General features: G+C 40.5%; 5 non-coding genes across 5 annotated transcripts; 4 read left to right on the top strand and 1 right to left on the bottom strand.

Moving 5' to 3' along the window:
* The first annotated feature begins 3,317 nt into the window (after positions 1–3,317).
* Positions 3,318–3,399, top strand: trnal-aag (transfer RNA leucine (anticodon AAG)). The gene has a single exon. It is a non-coding gene; the product is annotated as a tRNA-Leu (tRNA).
* Positions 3,400–4,559: 1,160 nt separating this feature from the next.
* Positions 4,560–4,641, top strand: trnal-aag (transfer RNA leucine (anticodon AAG)). The gene has a single exon. It is a non-coding gene; the product is annotated as a tRNA-Leu (tRNA).
* Positions 4,642–6,937: 2,296 nt separating this feature from the next.
* trnal-aag (transfer RNA leucine (anticodon AAG)) lies at positions 6,938–7,019 on the bottom strand. The gene has a single exon. It is a non-coding gene; the product is annotated as a tRNA-Leu (tRNA).
* A 2,438-nt stretch (positions 7,020–9,457) lies between these two features.
* Positions 9,458–9,539, top strand: trnal-aag (transfer RNA leucine (anticodon AAG)). Its single transcript has one exon. It is a non-coding gene; the product is annotated as a tRNA-Leu (tRNA).
* Positions 9,540–10,276: 737 nt separating this feature from the next.
* trnal-uag (transfer RNA leucine (anticodon UAG)) lies at positions 10,277–10,358 on the top strand. The gene has a single exon. It is a non-coding gene; the product is annotated as a tRNA-Leu (tRNA).
* The last annotated feature ends 6,652 nt before the right edge of the window (positions 10,359–17,010 follow it).

Raw genomic sequence — 17,010 nt, forward strand, 5'->3', positions numbered from 1 at the left:
TCAGTCCACTGCAATCGTCGTGGCCCTCTCAAATTCTCAAGAGCCATTAACTCACATGGATATCGACCTGTCATAGGGGAATACACTCCACTGGAAAATCACATTGGACACCCACAAGAAGAAGATGTTTACCATAAGTAATGTTGTATTCTGCTGCTTACACAACAACTGTGAACATGAAACTCAACACTGCTGTGATGACCATGCTGGAGTCGTAAAATCCATAATGTGCTGCACTGGCCACAATGCAACATTTGGAACTTATTCTCTGCTTGATACAAAGTCAGAGTTGGTGGTAGAGCAGGCGATGGTCTCAGTCACAGAAGTGAAGAACAGTGAAGCTACTGGCTTGAGGTAGAAGGTATGGAGAGATGCCTGTAACAGCTGGCAGAATATGGTGTACCTGTCTCTGTAGTTACCACCGACTGCCACCCCTCTGTGCAGAAGGTCCTGCGACAAATACACCCATACATAAAGCATGAATATGACCTGTGGCACATTGTTAAATCTGTAAAGAAGAAATTACTCAAGACCCACAATGAGGAGCTATACGACTGGACAAGAATGATAACCAACCATCTCTGGTATTGTGCTAGCACCTGCAGAGGAAACGCGGCTAGGTTGAAGGAGAAATGGAACTCTCTCCCTCACCACATCACCAATATGCACCGCTGGACTTGTGGGGAGATGATGACAAGGTGTGAGCATCCCCCCATACACTCCCGAGGAAGAGAGCATGCGGACCTGGCTCAAGCCAAACTCTGCTGCCTTTGCACAGCTGCAAAAGATAGTCCTCGACAAGACACTCCTAAAAAAACTAGAAAAAACTACAGAAGGCATTCATACAGTGCATCTTGAGAGCCTTCGCTCTCTGTACACGAAATATGCTACAAAAAGGACGAAGTTCCTAGCTGCACTTGACCATAATTGTAAAGTTAATAGAGAAACAGAAACAACAAAGCAAGGTCAAAAACAACACAAACATCAGTACTCCAAAGGAGCTTAACAGTTTGTGATCACACCAAGAAAGGTGGACAAAGACTATACCTTCCGAATGGACATTGTGTCTGGCGTGATCCGCAGGTCCAAGTCTGTGTCCATCCGTACAGCACTGCAACAGCAAAAAAAAAGAGACAACGATCACCCTGGCCCAGCACAAAGGTGTTCAGAAAACCTGACAAAGCTGACTCCGTAGCAAGACATCTGAGCAGATTTACTCCTTAACCCTTAAACTAAAAAAAAAAAAAAAAACACAAAAAACATCCACATAGCACATGAAATGAATGAATAATTTTATGTGTTTGTAATATAGTTGGGATTTATGGCTGTATGAGGCACTAGTCAGTGTATTACCAGCAGTAGATGAAGACTGACATGCCCCCTGGTTGGAGAAGAAGCAGTTGTACCTTTGTAGGAAGCTAATTGAACTGTTGAATAAACGTTGAACTGCCGTGGACAGGTTAGCAGGAAAACGTATTTTGGACACATGAAAAAGATTTAAAAGAAAAATCTATATCACTTGAAGTCTAGATCTTGCGCCTCCTCAGTACAGCATACAGCTGGAGAATAAATATGACATCCTGGATCTTCAGTACTTCCCTCCCCTTTCCTGAGGAAATCCCACCACTGCCATCTATATCTCCTGATACTTGAAATATCTGAACACAAAGCCAGGATTATTATGACAAAGTAAGCTTTCAGATAGACACATTTCCACCTGGTAGTTTATTCCTTACCACTTACAAATTAGTAGGCATTTACCAATCTGGCCCTCCTTTGTGCAAGTCTGCTTGATTTTGTCCAAAGACCTTACACATTAGAAAATTATTTTAAATCACAGAGTTAATTTGCACACACTGATTACAAAGCTTACGAGCAGAGTGGCGCAGAGGAAGCGTGCTGGGCCCATAACCCAGAGGTCGATGGATCAAAACCATCCTCTGCTAATTCAAAACAGTTTCTGGTTCTACCTTGATCATTCATAGTGACAAGTGACACAGTGTGGAGTTTTCAAATAAACACCCAGCCATCATAATAATAATGCCACATTTACACCTAAAAAACTCAGTGCAACACCTCATTGGATATTTGGAGTATCTGGACATATAGCTAGGATTATGAGGAGACAGTAAACCTTCAAGTATGTATATGGGAACCGAATGTACCTTCGGGAGAGGGACTTTATTGCAGCCAACACTGCTGGCATCGTCCTGCTGATGGTTGGCTGGGAGATTCCAGCCCTGTCCCCGATCTCCTGCTGAAAGGTCCCGGTGGCCAAAAACCCCAGCGTGGCGAGCACCTGCACGGGTACAGGTAAGGCGCTTGACCGTCTGGTTTCCCTCTTCAAACGGACATCTAAATGGTTGCATAGCTCGATGACGACATGTCTTGGGAGCCGAAAGCGACTTATCAGCCAAGCATCACTCTCCATGAGGAGATCCCTGCGGTCTCTGAAAACGCGCTCACGTCTGACACACGCGTATTATTCCTCCAAAACAAGTAAAACTGCCATCGTTATGATTTGATAACTGTCAAAGCATCTGTTTAAATAGGGGAGTGAGTAAACATCTGACCAACCACAGTGCAACAATGATTATCTCACCCACACATTAATAAGGCCATGTCCATACCTAGGAGACCCAATGCAACATATCCTGGTTGTACTTCTTGTCTGTTAACACTAAATACATCCTGTCTCCTCCTTGTTCATAGTTCATACACACATTGTGAAGGTTTTAAATAAACACCCAGCCATCATGAAAATAATGCCACATTCACACCTAGAAAACTGCAACACATCATTGGATACTTGCAATATCTGGACACAAAGACAGATTTTGCCAATCTGGTCTGACTCTAGCATGAGATTCTCCTTCATGTTCACACTTTCTGGGTAAACAGCAGAATGCAAAAATGCTTAATCATAGCAGTGAATCATGCACTTTAGCTGCTAGTGTGCCGAGGCATGTAACAGCGCTGGATTAAGACTCTAGGCTCTCAGTAGACGTGGGTTCAAATCCCACCCCTGCTAATGGACTGTGTTTACCTGATGGGCATGTTGTTTCCCATTTGCATCTCCTTTAAATTAGGAAATCACTGGTTTATATTTTAATGTTGTAAGTAACTTGAGGTTACTTGAGTCCCTATTAACTTTTCGTTTAACAAATTTTGAGACTCTGTCTCTGGAAGCACTGTCTAAACTCATGTTGGTTTCTAAACCCACCACCTATCTACTGGACCCTCTACTAACTAAGCTCTCCAAATACCTCTGGCCAATATTTGGAGCTTCAATGCTGACAATTATTGTTTTGCTTACTGGTAGTGTGGCCGAGCGGTCTAAGGCGCTGGATTAAGGCTCCAGTCTCTAAGGAGGCGTGGGTTCAAATCCCACCACTGCCATTTTGCTACCTTTTCACATAGGGCAGAGACCCTTGATAAAGATGTGGTTTCTAGAGTAAAGGCCAAAGTGTCAAAACTGGCCAGATGTCTTGCAGGGGTTAGCTGGGAGCCTTTTACATCACTTTGGTTTCAAAGGAAGTCTTTCTGTTATCTTTCAGTTATTCTAGCTGTGCTCTCATCCATTTATCCGGTAGTGTGGCTGAGTGGTCTATGGTGCTAAATTAAGGCTCCAGCTTCCCAGGAGGTATGGCTTCAAATCCCACCATTGCCTTTACCATTGAATGAGCTTCAGAGAAAAATATACTGAGGCACACCTTTGGTTTGTAGAATGGTAACAGGTACAAAGTCTAAAATAGGAAAAGATTATGGTGCTATCTAAAAGCACTCTTATGACAATTTCTCTATCTGTGATGCATTTACACAGTAATATGACAAAGTCAGTCTGTTACCCTTGGACAGATTGTGCTGCTTCCACAGATTTGATGGAAATGAAAGCTATCTTAGCTACGTTTTCATAGCCTAGCATGTTATCTTTGCTTGATAATACGCCCCGCCGTAGTGCAAAAATGGTTCGAGGAACATTGAGGTACAACGTAAGCCTTCAAATAGACACATTTTCACCTGGGTTTATTCCTTACCACTTAAAAATTACCAAGAGTTTGCCAATCTGGCCCTCCTTTTTGCAAGTCTACTTGATTTTGCTTAGTCCAAAAAGAAAACAATGAGAAAATAATTAGAAATCACAGACTTCAGTTGTGCACACTTATAACAAGTTTTCATAACAGTTTTCAAATAAACACCCACCCAGAATGATAACACTACAGTCACACCTCGAAATCCCAGTAGGCCTACAACACATCATGGGTTGTTCAACTCCAGCATGGGTTTCTGGGTAAACAGCAACAATGCTTTATGGTAAACAAGATTCTTCCTGTGGGTGTCTTTGATGTGATTTTCCAATGAAGTGCATTCTCTGATGAGCAAATAATATACTTTGTTTGCACTTCTCTTTTGCAGCACATTTAATGAAATTCAGTTATTCTGCCCATGCTCTCGTCCAAATCTTAAAATACTGTTTTGATGTTTCTAAAGAATTTGACAGGGGTGTGATCCCAGCAGTGACGTAGAGAGTGTCATCATAGGAATCACACACTTAACATGGTAGTGTGGCCGAGCGGTCTAAGGCGCTGGATTAAGGCTCCAGTCTCTCAGGAGGCGTGGGTTCAAATCCCACCACTGCCAATTTGCTAAAGGTGTGGTTTCTAGAGTGCCAAAACTGGCCAGATGTCTTGCAGGGGTTAGCTGGAAGCCTTTTACATCACTTTCGTTTCAATCAAAGTCTTTCAGTTATTCTGCCTATGCTCTCGTCCAAATTTTTAAGTACTGTTTTGATTTTGAGAATTTAACAGGGGTGTCCTCACAGCAGTGAAGCTGTAATCTTATCTGGTAGTGTGGCTGAGTGGTCTGACACGCTAGATTGAGGCTCCAGTCTCTCAGTAGCTGTGGGTTCAAATACCACCATTGCCAATTGATTATGATAGGACTGGTGCAAATCTTCAGATTGTATCAGTTGTCAAGGGTTACTGTTATATGATTGAGCTGGGCCAATGACCAATATCTGAATTTAGCAGTATGAAATTTCAAGACATCCAACTTTCCACAGTGGACAAATTTAGGAAGAATCATAAGCCTTTATAGGCACATATACCTCAATATCAGCGCTGTGGCAGTGATAATTAATTCTGTCAGATAAGTAGGTCTTTAACCAGGTAAGTGCCAGGCCAGAGAAGTCAAATTTGTTTTCCAGTCTAGGAGTATACAGTAATCTATGGTCTTAAGAGCTTCACTAAAACCAATAAGAGGAACACATAGGTGGAATCTGAATCCATGTCATTTTAGTGGAGTGACAGACCTGGAAGACAGACTGAAAAGGTTCAAAAAGATTATTGTTAGAAAAGTGGGCTGGAAGCTGCTGTGACACAACTTTTTCCAGTACTTTAAAAAAGGGGAAAAGGTTCAAGTCAGGTAGATAGGTATTTTAGAAATCCTGGATCAAGGTGTCGTTTCGTAAGTAAATGTTTAACCACAGCAGTTATAAAACTCATGGGACAGGGCCAGTAGTCTGACAAATCAACAATGTTCAGCACTGAAGGTCCCAAAACTGGCCACATATCTTACGAGTTTTAGCTGGGAACCTTTCAAGTCTGTAAGCACAGTGTCATGGTCATCACAGCAGTGAAGTTGGGCTTTTCAGTCTCCCGAAGAGGCGTGGGATCAAAACCAATCACCGCCAATTCCCCATGTTGTAGAGTTGTCGTGAGTGTTCAGACTACTTCACCATGAAGGCAGACTGAAATGCTTCAAAGACAGTTTTTCCAAAGGTTCGAGACAGTCCGTGGGTTCAAAGCAGATCTCATTTCCACTTTCCACAGGAAGACAGTTCAGTTTGCCAATCTGCTCGTCCATTTTGCAAGTCCACTTAGTTTTGCTTACCCTCCCAAAATGCCCACAGATGAGAAAATAATTGGAAATCACAGACAACAGTTTCATGCACTTGCTAGTAGTAGCAGATGAACACCTGTACACCATTAAAGCATTCATCCAGTGCAGCACATCATGGTTGTACAAATACGTTTCTCCTTCATATTCCAAGTTTCTTGGTTAACAGCAGAATGTAACCAGTCATGGTAAACAAGATTATTTGTCCTGTGGATGTTGGATGTGATTTTCCAATGTAGTACATTGCTCAATGACATGTCAAATTCAATGCAGCCCAAGTGTCTCAACTGAGATGACTTCGCTCTTTGGTGCTGTAGTTTACTCTATGGTCATGGTGGAGGCAGCTCATGCAATTTTTTTAGGATTCAGGCTCCAGTTTCTCAGGAGGTGTCAGTTCAAATCCCACCACTGCCAATCCACCATGTGTCCACTGCTCTGAGTGTTCAGACTATTTGCTTTACCTTAAAAATCTTCTCTGTAAAGGATGTACAGGATGGAAGCAAATGTTTAAGGAGATCAATCAGGTTTTAAAGTCATGGGCATGTAAGTACCTTAAAGTCTGATCTGAGATAGATAAGGACCCAGTGAAGGGAAGCTAAAACTGGTGTAACATGGTCAAATTCTCTGGATTTGAGAAAGGAAATGTCACAATAATCAAGTCTCAATGAAACAAAGACATGAATAAGGACTTCAACATCTGTTATGGAAAGAAAAGACTGAATTTTAGCTGTTATGTAGGTGAAAAAAGGTGGTCATGGTGATGTCTTTAATGTACTGATTGAAGGAGAGGGTTGAGATCAAATGTGATGTAGGACGGCTGCCAAACTATGAGAATCTATCATCAGCATAGCAGTAAAAATCACGACTGTGAAAAATTTGGCCTGAAAGTGAAATATAAAAGGAGAAAAGCAGAGGCCAAGAACAGAGCCCTGTGATACTCCATATTTCACATCAGAATATGTTAATATAGTGTTATTGTAGGAGACAAACTGTGTTCTGTCACAGGTAGGACTTTAACCAGTTCTAAAATGGAGCTCATTGGCAGTGGTGGGATTTGAACCCACGCCTCCTGAGAGACTGGAGCCTTAATCCAGCGCCTTAGACCGCTCGGCCACACTACCAGACAAACCTATTGCTCCACTGCAATCTTCACACCTCCCTCAAATTCTCAAGAAACATTAGCCCACATTGACATTGACCTGTCATAGGGGAATGCACTCCATTTGAAAATCACGTTGGACACCCACAGGAAGAAGAATCTTGTTTACCATAAGCAATGTTGTATTCTGCTGCTTACACAACAACTGTGAACATGAAACTCAACACTGCTGTGATGGCTGTGCTGGAGTTGTGAAACCCATAATGTGCTGCCGATGCAGCTGAGGGTACAAATGTCTCTGTTTGGAGGGACACATACCTGTAACTGTGGTTTACATAAACACAAGGTACCAGAAGTCTCTCATAAAGTTATGAGGTGTTGATGTTGTATTCTGTATTATTAAAATTTCACTTTCTTGTCTGTGAACCTCTAGCCTTCCAACTCTGTCCCTGTGTCATCTTTTGGGGCACCACACAACCACGATCCTCATCTGCATCTTCTTTGTCACCCACCATAACGCCTGGACAGACACCTCAAAAGCCCATTTTGACTTTGACATCAGTAAGTGATGAGGATTTACTTATGCTGATATTTATATTATTAATATATTTAACTACACAAAATGTACAGGGCTCCACTTAAGGTTACCTTTTTCTTTTTGTCAGTTTACAAAGCCAGGATGATCAGGATGGAGGATGTTCTAGCCAAAAGTAAATGCAAAACGTATGTGTCTAGGTGTGGTGATGTTTACAAATGTTTCTTACATTGCTATATAAAGTTTATTATTATTTCATTAGTAATAATAAAATTTTGACATGATGCAAACATTAAACACAATTAGCTGCTATTTGGCTGTATGGCATATCCAATTTGTATCACTTATTAAGTGATACAAATTATTATGTATGTATGTATTATGTATTAAGTATTGTTCCCCAGCTTTAGCAGAAGAATCTGCCTGGTAATGTGGCCGAGTGGTCTAAGGCACTGGATTAAGGCTCCAGTCTCTGAAGAGTCATGGGTCCAAATCCCACCGCTGTCAATTAACTGCATTTCATAAGAATGTTCAGACTATGTACCTGTGCCCCAATAGCTGCCACCTTGTTATTTGCTGTATGGCTGTAGTGTTGAAAAGACAGAGAGGGTTACATGACATCAAAAAGTCAAAATAATCTCCTTTCCTAACTACTTTACTCAGTAAACAGCAGAATTTAACAATGCTTAATGATAAACAATATACAACCACATCACTTGGCATTGCAGAAACAATTGACACACATTCAACTTACCTTACACCAAATGCAAGGTCATATTGGAAGAGCCCATTGTCTTCCTTCTCCCATACAAAATAATGTGAAGGGCTGTTTTTCATGCAGAGCAAATGGCAATTTGAATGCAACCCAAGTATCTCAAGCCTTTGGTCTTGTAGGTCGCAGAAGCATGAAGATGCTACAACCTCCTCAAAATGAGGGTTCCCATGTCTCTGCTGTGTTTCAACCACAGCCCAGAGTATTTCACATTTGATACGTTTACTGTCAGTTCAAAAGAATTAATATGTACTTCAATACTATCAATATTTGTCGAGCCAGGAACGTGAAATTTTCAGAAAAACACCCACCCATCACCTTAAAGCAACATTCACACCTAGAAAACCCTTTGTAGCACATCATGGGTTTTTTTCCAACTGTGGCAAGGTCATCACAGCGGTGATGAGTTTCTCCTCCATGTTCACAGATTCTGGGTATACAGCAGAATCCAACAATGCTTCATGATAAACATGATTTCAGTGCATTGCCCGATGACATATTGATTGATATGACATATTGCTCTTGAGTGCGATGTTTTCTTTCTTTCGTGCTGTGGTTAATACTGTGGTCACGTTGCAAGCAGCTGATGCAGTTTTTCACCTAGAAAAAGCAGTGCAGCACATCATGTGTTGTACAACCCCTGCAAGGTCATCACAGCAGTGTTGAGATTGTCCTCAATGTTCATACTTTATGGTTAAAGAGCAGAATGTAACGATGCTTCATGGATAGGAAGCACTGAAGCTCCTTTCCTTATCATTTAGAGAATTGGACCAGCTCTTATCATAGTAGATACTTCCGGGTTATTTCACTAAATTAGGAAACTTCTTAGAAAAAAGACTTTTCGACCTCGGACAACGTTCAGACTACGGATGCTGCCTTGTTACCTGCAGAAAGTTTACAGTAATCTCCTCAGCAGAACAACAATGAACAGCAGAACAACTGATTCATTGAGTTGGAGGCCTGTGATCGAATGGTAACAGCTACAAATCCTGAAATAGTAAAAGAATAAGGTTCTAAATGAAAGTTAAGGCACCAAGATGAGTTTTAAGATTGGTCCTCAAGAGTGTCAAATAATCATGTCAATGTCAATGCAGGCTAATGTTTCTTGAGAATTCGAGAACGCTCTCAGCATAGCAGTGACACAGTGGCTACTGGTAGTGTGGCCGAGTGGTCTAAGGCGCTGGATTAAGGCTCCAGTCTCTAAGGAGGCGTGGGTTCAAATCCCACCACTGCCAATTGAAAGCAGTTTAGGTGAACATTCAGAATGTGGAGTCTCTAGTCTGAATCTTTAAATATGGAGACAGTGTGGGCGTGTGATCTTTGGCTCCAGTCTAGTCAGAGGCTTGGGTTAAATCACACTGTCACTTTGCCCTGTCTCCCCCAGTGATCTGACTTTGCTTTAGTACTTATATTCGATCCTGTTGAATCTAGTGTTAAAAGTCTATTTCCACAGATTGGGAAGAGTCATCAGCCTTTATAGACACATACAGTTGGGTATCATCAGGGTAATAGTGAAAGGTGAATCATCATCATTTTGAGCCTAATCTAACAATGGTTCATGGTAAACACTACTCTTATTCCTGTGGGTGTTGCATTTCGGAGCGTTGTGGTACTCCATATTTCAAATTAGAATATTTTGACATAGTGTTATTATAGGAGACAAACTGTGTTCTATCAGATAAGCAGGATTTTAAGCAGTTCTTCCAGAAATCAGCCATTTGGCAGTGGTAGAACCTAAACCTCTTGAGCGACTGTAGCTGTAAACCAGCACCTTAGACCACTCAGCCACACTACTTAGGTAAGCTCACAGCTCCACTGCAGCGATCACACCCCAAACAAATTTTCAAGAAAAATCAAAAAGTATTTGACGATTTGGACACTGGCAGTGTGGCCGAGTGGTCTGGTAAAGTTTTGATTTTGCTAGAGAATTTGAGAGGGATCGGATCATAGGAGTTGCACAGGTACTTAATGTGGTAGTGTGGCCGAGTGGTCTAAGGCGCTGGATTTAGGCTCCAGTCTCTCAGGAGGCGTGGGTTCAAATCCCACCACTGCCAATTCATTATGTTACAGAAGATTCATATTATGGATGGTACCTTGTTACTTGCAGAAAGTTTACACTAATTTCCTCAGCAGAACAAAATACAGAATCAGGTAAATTCAGGTAAGTTCAGTACAAAGCCCAACCTGGTAGAGGAGTGATAATATGCAAAAAGCCTAAAATAACATTTAAAAAATAAGGAGCTAACTCAAAGTCAGGACGTAAAGATGAGTTTGAAGTAAGAATTTTTAGTTCAGTTAGGATGTCCTCAAGTCCTAGGCAGTGTCAGACGATCTCATGTCAGCACTGAGGTTGTTCAACAGCAAGGGGTCCACTTGATTAAGCTTATACTTCCAAAATGCTTACAGATGAGATAGTGATATGAATCACAGACTGGAGTTGCTCACACTCACAACAGTAATTGAGAGCAGAGTGGCGCAGCGGAAGCGTGCTGGGCCCATAACCCAGAGGTCGATGGATCGAAACCATCCTCTGCTAATGCAAACTACCATCCCATCTCCACCTTGCCCTTTTGTAACCACCTCCATCACAATAAGTTTACAGCAAAAAATAGACATTGATTAGATTAATTTTGAAGTGGCTGCAACATCTCTCCTTACTCCAGAATAGAGTTCTGTCCGATAAAGGATCTCATGACTGTGGTCGTTCATTGTGTAATGATGACTGTGGTGGCAGGTTGTTGTCTTTGAAAGCTACCACAAGCCATTGTATCTGTAGTTTCTGTCATTTTCGTGGGTTTGACTGTGTCCCATTGACAAAGGCTAGAGCTTGTCAAGCAGAGAGGACAGCAGGAGGATAATACTGGCATCTGTGACAGGTGACTAGTGATAGCAAGTGTGCTTCTCATGCTGTCCTTGACTCAGCTTCTACTGCTCTGAGATCAAATCCCACCACTGTCCGGTGACTGTGTTCACCCATGGGGCACATTGTTTCCCACTGAATTTACAGAGGTAGAATTTTTGACCCTGGACCTCCTTTTTGCAATTCGACTCAATTTAACTCATACTCCTAAAGTGCAAATGAGAAAATGATTTGAAATCACAGACAACAGTTTTTTTACACACACAAATTACCCACAGAGAGCAGAGTGGCGCAGAGGAAGCGTGCTGGGCCCATAACCCAGAGGTCGATGGATCGAAACCATCCTCTGCTAAATACAGTGACATGTCAATGCTGCTCAGGTGTGTTTTCTTCTCTCTGTTGTCATGTTGCAAGCAGCTAATCTATTTTCTTCTCGCACTAGCCTTTTACATCACTTTGTTTTAAATGAAATTCTTTTAAAACAAAGTAAAGCTAAAACTGGTGTAATCTGGTCAAATGTTCTGGGTTTATTTAAAATTCTTGCTACATCAGTCTAAAAAGTTTCAATACTCGTATGTGGCAGACCAGAAAACAAAACGTTACAGTAATCAAGTCCCAATGAAACAAAAGCATGAATTAGAATTTCAGCATTAGTTACTTTTGAAACATAAAGAACCATTTTTTCATTACCATCATGCTTTGTTGCACCTTTTAGAACAGTTTCATGTCCAAGTGGTTCTACATTGAACCTTTGTAATGCTGTCACAACTATTAATAATGTGACACTTTCCAAACCTGTTCCTACTAACTGCTGCTTTAATAAGCAGCCACTTTGTTCTGAATTGCTTTTTTTTTTCTTCAAAAATCATTAATTTGGTAAACCCCTTGCATCCACCGTTTATTTATGTGTGTGTGTGCAGTGGCTTATCTGCAAGCCTGTGTGTGCCAGTTTACATATGCCAGCTCCTTTGTCAGCTAAAAACAAAAATCCATTAGTTTGCATCCAAGCTGGCTACCATAGCTCTTTGAAGTCTTTGTGTCCAAGCATATGTGGAGAAATGTAATTCCTTTGAGCTCTGAGCACCATCTATTTCTGTCCATGTATGTCTAATTGAAATGTTGCTACAAAAACAATAGAGTGAGGCAGAGGGGAAAATCCAATTTAAAAAGTTGATGAGGATAGGATTTTCTGGCTGGAATCATTCCCAGCACTTTAAGAGTTCAGGTTAAAATTCAGTAGGATTTTGGCAATGGACACACACACACACACACACACACACACACACACACACACACACACAAACAAACAATGGTAAAGACATTACAAAGACTGACATCTCATTTAATATTACACATATATACACACGTTCATGCACATAAAGCAAAATTAAAGTGTGTGTTTTCCTGTATATGAAGGTCCCAGGAAAAAAGAGGCATTTAGATATTTTATTCCATGGTTCCTCTCTAATGAAGACAGTTCCTGCTGAAATGATTTCTTGCTCATAATCTGGGATGCATACTGTTTTGCATGCAAGATATCCGTAACATCACAAGATTAGAGGCGTTTTTGAGACTCTCTATCTTCAACTATGTAGCCTCCAAACATACACATAGAGTAGATGCAACAAAACATCATGCTAATATTTGCTAATTACAGGTAAAAAGGAATGTCTTTATATACTGCAAATATTTAGTAATAAACCAAAGTGTTGAACAAATGAAATATTTTACCTGTCGATGGGTTGGGATGGAGTTTCTGTCCCGTGAGGGAGTTTAAGTATCTCGGGGTCTTGTTCACGAGTGAGGGTAGGATGGAGTGGGAGATTGATGCAGCATCAGCAGTAAAGTGGGTGTTGTACTAGACCATTGTGGTGAAGAGGGAGCAGAGCTGGAAGGCAAAGCTCTGATTTACCAGTCGATCTTCGTTCCACCCTCACCTATGGTCATGAGCTTTAGGTAGTGACCGAAAGAACGATATCGTGGATACAAGCAGATGAAATGGTTGAGGAGCTCTGACCTGCCCTGGAAATAATGAAATAAACTAGAATTACCGTTTACTGCCTCATGGTTGTCTGCCTCCGCCACACTAGTTTCAGATTACACCTCTCTTTATCCAGAGTCATATAAATGATTCAACATAATTGTGTGAAATGTCGTAATTGCTCTGTGATCTCTGTGTTTAGTGCAGTCACACTGACCTTGACCTTTGACCATTAAAATCTAATCAGTTTATCCTTGAATCCCAGTGGATGTTTGTCCCAAAGGGATTCCCCTTGAAAAGTTCTATTTTCACAGCTCACACTGGTCATGTGATGCTGCTCAGCCAATCATTGCAATTCGAGTCAGTGAGTGAGATGCACACACACACACACACACACATAGTGAGAGGTGTCGTCGGAGAAAACATCAATTAAACAACTCGGAACACTATTAAGAGGGGTAAAGCTCACCTTTCCCAATGCAGACATCTATTTTCCATGCATTCATTTCTCTAATTAATTTCTTCTACAATCATGGTTGTAAGAACTGTTTAAAATACTTCTAGAGAGACTGAAACGTGAGGTTGATCAATAAATGAAATAAAGACTACACTAATAAAAGGTCAAATTCAAATGTGGTTTGTGCAAACTGCGAACGTAGTGAACGTGTCAACCAAAAAACACAGAGAACTCCCATTATAATCAGTAAGGTTGTTTAGACAGGTTGCAAACTTTCGGCGCATTCCTCACCCGATCTCCTCGCACTTCGCTATATTGAACAGATTTAGTACTTGGTGCTTCCTTCAAGGTCTCCTACGCACTGAAGCTTTAGTTCTCATCCTCACTTGTAAGTCACTTTGGATAAAACAATCTGCCAAATGAGTAAATGTTTCCTGCTATAGCAAATGATTTTACTGCAGTCCCCAATATTCCAGGCCAATGCTTGGATCTGTTTATGAGAATATCATAGTCAGTGGTGTCAAATGCTGTCAGTTGGTCAAGTTATCAGCACCTATATTTAATATAAGTGCAGTATCAGTGCAGTGACGCTGCACAAAACCAGATTAAAATTCCTCAAAAATGTGATTATCAGACACAGAAGTTGCAGGGAAACTATCTTTTCTAAACTCTTTGTTTGGGTATGGGTCTGTAATTATTGCAATCAGCTGGCTCAAGGCCAGGTTTTATGAGGAGTTGCTGAACACAAGCAGTTTTAAGTGGTCTGGGACATGGCCAAAGGAAGGGGAGTTACTGACAATGTTAAGTGGGGAACAACTACTCTCATCGTTTATTAAAGAAATCTCGGAGGGAAAATATCGACAGGACGAGATGATGGTTTTACACGGGACATAATGTCTGTTGAGTTGTTAAGAGAGAGTGGCCAGCCAGCCACTCATAGTGATGAGCAGCTGGCATATGATACATCAGTGAATGAGCTGGAAACCAATATAGCTGACTAAATGCCTTTTAACTTTCCCAACAAAGGTAACACAGGGAAACAGGGTTTAAGAGATGATCAACAGTGTCAATCAACAGGTTGTTAAATGAGAATTAAGTTATAGTAATAATTTGCTATTGTATCCTCAAATCAGTTTATTGTAGGAGGTCTTTAATGACTTCATCTTAAAAGGTAGAATACATTTTGATTGGTCTTCCTCCTTCATCACTCAATTCTCCTGCATACTTGTTTAAATTCACAGATATTTTCATTCATTCAGATTATTAAAGCTATTAACCAAATGGTCTACAATAGACAACTTTCATAAATTGGCATTATGTGAGAATAAGGAGGAGAATTTGGATGCTACACAAATGCACAACCTGTGTTTCAAGGTGGCAAAGTTCTCGAAACCTAATTTTACTCCCAGTTCTCCCACTGGCCAATCTGGACCCGTTGAGACATTTCACCCTCGTTAAGTGTCTACATGAAGAATAACAGACTGGATGTGTGAGAAGAGAGGAGGATGATGTAATGATAATCCTGGTCAGAGTGTCTGAGTCTGCAACACACACAGGAAACATCAAAGTCTCTGCTATCATGTCATCTGTTGTCACACAAACAAACAGAAGGAGTTCATAGCGAGGTCAGAGAGTTTGGGATGAGACACTTTGGGGATGTTTTCCCGTTTCTTTGTGTGTGTCATTTGTAATGCTGTCGTCTATAGTTCACAAAGTTAAAGACTGCTTCATTAAGAATGCCATTTCTCTTTCTCTTAAGTCATCGGGGTAATCCAATCCAAGTCAGGGATAATCATGCTAACTAATAATTATCAGGTCTCAACTGAAAAAGTTTCTTGGCATAGCATTTCATGTGTGAAAATCTGCCAATAATAAAAAGGTATTTTTCATACTGCCATGACTTATTAGGACATTTGAATAGATCAGAGCCATTTGTCTTTTCTTACTATGAAAAGTCAAAATGTCAGCTGTGAAAAAAGGTCCAATATTACTACATCATTAATATTATTATTAATATTACATTAACCCAGTGTTAATTACTGCAGGGTCAATGTAATCTTATCTTATGTAACTGATGTACATATGAATGCATTGCAGCCATTGTATGTAAGAATAAAAAAGGGGTGGGGGAGGAGGGTAAAACTTTCTGCCTGCAGTGGATTCTCATGAATCTGTGACTTCAATCTCAGAGAATTTGAGCTTTTTCTCACAAATTTACAAATTAAATCTTGAAAAAAAAAAAAAATTGTCTTCCACCTATAATAGCCCTCCAAACATGTTATGAAGTAAAATAATTCAAACAGATGATACAAAAGGGATAGAGCTCATGCAATATTTTAGTCTGTTGTTTTTAGTAAAAAAGAATAAGTAAAAACAAACATTGTGGAGATCATCATTTGTTTTGTTGACATGTTTGGGTGATCACCGAAACAAGCTTCCATTTGCCAGTAATCAACTATTCAATCATCCAATGAGAGTGAAGACACTTCTTAATGTAATTTGAGTGATCTCTTCACATAATCTTTGCTTTTAGTTTATTGGCCAAGAACAGTTTATTTAATGATCTGCCATTTGTGCATCATTGCAAAACAGACAGTGCCAGAAGCTTGTTGACACAGTCTGCTGGACAAGGACTATGTATTGACTTGATTGAGTTGAACAGGGAAAAAAAGGATTAGTTAGTGAATTACTGTAACTGGCAAGCCAACATGGCCAGGAAAATGTCATTCATAATCGCTACTGTGTTAATTAGAAAGCTAGCTATTGCTAAATCTCCACTGTCTCCTCAAAAGTCAGAGCTGTCCAGACAGTTAGCTTCTGTTCAAGTCTGTTGCTTCTGACTCCACACAGTTACTTTTCTTTATTTTCTATTTGAAAGCAGATGGTTCAGAACTGTTGTCACACACATGACGTTTTCAAATATGGATTGCTGCTCCCCTCTTCCTTGATATGTGATGGATGATTTTCATCTATACTGAACAAAAAATATACACGCAACACTTTTGTCTTTACTTGAAATAAAAGATGTAAGACTTTTTTTTTTTTTTTTTAACACAAACACACACACAGCGAGATCCTGGTCCACTCTTGTGCCACTATCGCTATCATGTTGCAGCGTGATGCAAACAAAATCCTGGAAGCTTAAAAATGTACAAATGTGTCAAACTGCATGATGCAAATGGTGGACACACCAGATACTGACACACACACACACACAGTTCAGTACCTAAATGAATGTTTTCAAATTAAAACTACACATTTGCAAGTGTCATCAAGTGTCCTTTTATTGCCCACAACACACCTGTCCAGTAATCATGCTGTGTAATCAGCATCTTGATATGACACACCTGTCAGGGGACGAGTTATCATGACAACGGAGAAACTCTCACTGACACAGATTTCAACACA

This window comes from Seriola aureovittata, chromosome 8 (assembly GCF_021018895.1).
Source record: "Seriola aureovittata isolate HTS-2021-v1 ecotype China chromosome 8, ASM2101889v1, whole genome shotgun sequence".
Taxonomy (NCBI): Eukaryota; Metazoa; Chordata; class Actinopteri; order Carangiformes; family Carangidae; genus Seriola; species Seriola aureovittata.